This window comes from Parasteatoda tepidariorum, chromosome 10 (assembly GCF_043381705.1).
Source record: "Parasteatoda tepidariorum isolate YZ-2023 chromosome 10, CAS_Ptep_4.0, whole genome shotgun sequence".
NCBI lineage: Eukaryota > Metazoa > Arthropoda > Arachnida > Araneae > Theridiidae > Parasteatoda > Parasteatoda tepidariorum.
Window position 1 is genome coordinate 32071150 of NC_092213.1, and position 5687 is coordinate 32076836.

The window sequence follows — 5687 nt, forward strand, 5'->3', positions numbered from 1 at the left end:
CAAAAGGAACGGTAGCAAAACAGGTCTTAGGATGTCGTCGACGTACCGCTGTGCAGTAAGTGTACCTCTAATGACGATCAAAGGGGTCCGGCTGTCAAAGGAAATGGCACCCCAGACCATAATGCCTTGTTGAGGGCCGGTGTGGCGTGCAATAGTGAAGGCAGGATCCCCCCTCTGCCCTGTGCGTCTCCAAACACGTCTTCGATGATCGTCAGGACACAGTTGGAAGCGGGATTCGTCGCTAAAGACTATACGTCCCCAGTCGGCATCATTCCAGCCATATCTGTTCAAAACATTCATGCATATGAAATTTCAAAGCAATCGGATAATTGCTTCTTGGTGCGACGATTTTTTTGTTATAGAGTGTATTTCCCTACTGCACTTCTAATGATGAGCATTTGAAAGATTGTCTTCAATTTAATTACTCTTAAAAAATAATTAAGGAAAAATAAAAATTTCATAGAAAGCATATTTATTTTTAAAATTTTTGATGCATGTTATGGTTTTAATTTAAAGAAAACTCGCTGATATTTTTTTAATGACTGATTAGCCTCTGACTATTGCCAAATTTGCCTACCGGGCTATCCTTCTTTTTACCGTAAGCACTTAATACTTTTGATTTGATAATTTTGATGTAGACAGGCTGATATCATCCATGATTTACGCATGTTGTTAAAAAAAATTTTAATGTTTTTTAACAGCTCACAATTTTGAGTTTCCCTTAGAGTCACTGAATCTAACGTAATTAGAAAGCAGTTTCAAAATTGTGCGAAAGTAAAAGATTTTCTCAACCTATCTTTACAATTTTACTCAAACATTCGCCTAAGTATAATCATGGTAATTGATATAACTAACATGGTAACTGATGTAACTTTTGAAAACTAGCATTTAGTCAAAAAAACAAGCTGTTTAATTATTATGTAATAGAATAAACAACTTGATAAAAATGCCTAGTACAGTTATCATAGTTTTTAATATATATTATTTTTTAATGTATATAATTATTTTTTCAAAAAGAACGTTTGTGTTAGTATTACTTTTGTATATAGTAGATACTTTGAATTGTTAAAATTAATTTAAAAAGCAAGAAGAAAAATTACATAATTTCGAGATTTCATTGAATAAAATATCTTATTGATGACCCTATGTTATGTTTACGGGATAATGGTAAGTTTTTACTGCAATTTATACTTCTCACAATCAACCTGTCATAAATCACTATCTTAAAAATCACTAAATGATATAACTTTCAAACTACATTAGATTCAGGACCTCTAGCTCAATTTTTTAGTCCTTATTTTAAAAACGTTTAACAATCCTTTTTCTCATTAATTTTGTAACACAAGTAATGGATGATGTATTTTTGAAAACTTTCTGTCTGCTGACCTAGTTTTGCTTTAAATTAATAAATATATAGATTTTAAAGTTCACAATTTCGAATGGTTTTGAAGAGAAAATTACAATTTGCATTGATTGGCCGTGTGGATAATCATTTTAAGGCGTCCAAAACCTTAATCTTTGTATTAAGTATTAAAATCTATAAGCTAAAGTAAAATTATAAATATTCCTCCTTTTTTTAACGTCTCGTGCTTATTTTCTAATCTTCTTTAGCCAATATAATAAAAATAATAATAAATTCGAAGCAGTTCGCTTTAAATTTTAAAACCACTTCAACAAGTAAGCCTCCTTCTCTCAAACCGAATTTTTTATTTTAAAGAGAAATATAAAAATCGAATTCAATTCCTTCAGAACATTCTCTTTTCTATTATAAAATTATTTTCATCATTTTTTAAAAAGATTTTTGCCCAAATTTATAATAATTTTATTCACTGCATTTTCATTTTAGATAATGATTGACAGTGAAAACTAATTTAAAGTAATAAAGAAAAATAGCGAGCTAGCAGATAAATATTTTTGCAGAACGAAAAAGAAAAGAAGAAAAAAACGTCGGTGCTAAAATAAAACAACAATCAATTCATTAATAAAAGAAATATTAATATAATAAAAAATATATTTTTGAGAAACAAGTTATAATTCAAACTGCATCTGCTAAAGTCGGGATAGAAATTTTAATCGCATATAACATAGGAACATACTTAGAAATTAGTCAATGATAATTTTTTTTATTGAAATAATCTTAAGACTGTATTTTTCCTTGTGTTTTCTTTTTAACACTTTAAAATCTTATCTACATTAACTTAAGTTAATCTAGATATAACTTAAGCTATATCTAGATTTCAGATCAAAAAAATTCTCAACAAAAATGGAAGTTCTTAATTTTATGACATTAATCTAATTTTATAATGATAATCAAGAGCTTAATGGGGGAACGCTAAGTGACATTTTATTAAGTTAATATGAAAATATCAGGAAGCTCTTAATAATATAACTTTTCACCTAAACTAAGAAATTTATGTGTTATTAAATATTAAATTAATAATTGAAACTCGTTTTCGTGGCCTAAAATTTTTAGATTTTCAGTATACTGCATCAAATGAGTTTTCTTAATAAATTCCTTCATTCACAAGAAATTTAGAAGAGGTTTGCTGTCACCCGAATGCCATGGCAAAATTTCGCGTTTAAAAGCTATATATTTTTTTTACTTGTCAGAAATTGAAATCAATTAATTGAATGTAATTTGTGTTGTTTATTATTAACACTTGTAATTGCAATTGTAAATTCTTTACCAAAATGTAAATATTACGAAAAAGTATATTTTTGTCGTTCATTAAAAATCTATAACCCCTTCTTAATAGAAATTATAAAATTAATTTAACTAGTGTTATTGAAATTATTATCAGTATTGTATTGTGTAAAAAAGCATGCAAAACTTGTATGTCTTACATTAGAATTTACTTTTCATATTTGATGTTTTTGTTTTGATTTATTTTATCGTTATTTGTAATTGCTTATTTGCCCTTTGTATGTGTGTTTAATGTTCACATGTTAAATGTTTCTGGTGTCCTTCAAGTTTATCATTAACTAAACTTGCTTAAGCATCCCCCCTTTTTCTTTTCTTTCGGGCTATATTTTAAGTGAGTAGCTTTGAATGTAAGGTCATTTTTTTGTTTTTTGAAAATGTCAAACAGTGTAAAATACGATCATCTCTGTGTAATTGATTATTCATTCATTCGTAAAGTCGTAATTCTATAAAAGATGGTTCGGTTACATAAGCTATAACAAAACGCTACTTAACAGAAAAATATATTTAATAACAATAAAGAAGAGTGAAGTTAAAGTTGCAGTGCCTGAATGGAATCTGAATATTAATTAAACATCACCGCGCATCTATGCACTATACATCACGGAGCAGCGAAGAGCGCCATCTATGAGAATGAGAAATATTATTAACTAACAGTGGGTCAGATTAGTAACAAAATGGAGAATAATTCAAAATATTGAAGTAGATTTATAATTGACTGATTAGAATAATAGAAAATCTTCAAAACTTTTCCTGCAAATGTTTTCTTGTGTAATTTAAATATTATATTTTTCGCCAATTTTATAATTTATTATAAAACTAGAAGTGATTTGGCTTACAGTATGTGAATAAAAACGAACTAAAATATTTAAGATTTTACATAATTTTGTAATTTATATTTGCTTTCTTTTTTAGATGTTCATAAAAAAGTTAAGTCCATGACTTCGATGGGTGTTAAGTTCTTTTTGTTTATTTATTTTTCAATTTTTTTCTTTTCTTTTTCTTTCCTTATAGAATTGTAACACCGAATAATTTTTCCAGGATACAAATATAAGAATAAGTGTATTTCTTATGTAGCATTTGAAATTTTTATAAATTCTTTATTATTTAGATAATCTATGACTACTTTTCATGATTTTAGTGAAAAATATTAAAAATAAGGTACAATACCATCTTCAAACTATCAAGCTAGATTTAACACTAGTTGAGAAATAGATTTATTTGAAAATTAAATCTAACTCGTCAAAAACAATTTCTACCCCACTGCTAGTTATCAGAATGAGCTGTATAGACGATGAACACTGACAAAAATCATTTCTCAAAACTGAAAAGAAAATTCAGGATTGATTTCGTAAAAATCTGGAAAAATTTAATCTTGGCACTCTGCATAATTTTTATTCTAACCCTAACATACCCTAAATTTCTTTTTTTTAGAAGGACCGCCAAATTCTCTGTTCACACTATTTTACTGTGTGTTTTTGAATAGTTTTATTTTATTTATGTGTTGTTTTATATAATTTATGTTAAAAATTTATAAACTTTATAGACTTTTAGATTTTACAACTTATATGTATGCGTTATTTAATTTTTGTTGTTACCACATTAATTACACTCGTTTTCATACCATTTCATATTGTATGAAACTAAGCTGATTCTACGTTTTTTAAAAACAGCCTGAAAACTCTACTTAGTTTAGTAAAAATAATTTTTTAATTCTACAATGCATTTCTTTTTGTTAATGGTTGAGTCTCAGGGAGAACAAAATCAACGTTAATTTACTGACTTATATACGCCAATTTCTGGTGGTAATTAAACAACGTAGACTTTGCTTTTGCTTCACATACCAATGTCATAAATATTTCTTGTTATCTTAGACTTCTTGCACAATTGACCATACTTTTTGTAACCGCTGCCCCCTGAAAATATACATATATATATACACATATATGTACAGTATATTACTGCTTATTGTGTTATATCCATTTCTTCGACAAATAGAGCTCTTTAAATAAAAAATATATGAAGCAATAATCATATTGTGTGTGTGTATTTTTCTTACAAGTTTAAAACGTTAATATTATTATTATACAATCCATTAAATTAAAAAATGTTGTCACCTGATAAGGCTGTTTATAAGAAGTATGTTAAAATTGACTTTAACACTTTTCACAACCCACAAAATACATCTTCAGGTAATTTGGGAGTCTTTTTTGTTTCTAGCTTCACTTTTCACAACCCTCAAAATATAGCTTTAGATAATCTGTGAATCCTTTGTTTCAAACTTTGCCCCACAAAATATAGATTTTGATGATTTGTGAGTTTTTTTCTTCTAAATAAATGAAAGTGCACTGAGATAATTTTTTTGGCAGCAAAGCTGAAAAATTTCAAGGCTTCTTTCTTTATACTTTTTTATGGAAACTTTCTACTTTTTCTGTTAAAAATGCGGAATAAAAAAATTTCAAAAAAGTCCTTTGATTATTTATTACGCTATACATTTTAACGTATTAATTTTTATGACAGTAATGAAAATTAATTCAATTAAGCAGATGCTACGAATATTTCTAGTAACACAGTAATTTAGAGGATGACAAAACAGTAATTTAGAGGATGTACAGTATTTCAGTATAGTATATCCTGGAAATTTCCATGTTTTTCAGTTTTCTCCATGTAAACAATGCGACAAATATTGTTAACAAGTTATTTCACACTTAAATTTGCAGATAAAATTTGAAATATTCTTTTAACAATTCTCGTAATTATAATATATCTCGTAATTATAAAAAAAATATACTTATAAATACTGAGCTGTTTCTTTTATATATATTTTTAACTTAGGTGAAAATAGTCTTAAACTCTTGATGGATAGAGGATAAGAGATGAAAGAAAGATAGAGGGGAAAAAATTTCTAACTCTTTTTTTCAACAACACACATCTTCATCGCATTTAGCTTTAATAAAACCTAGTCTCTTTATTCTCCATCGAGGTG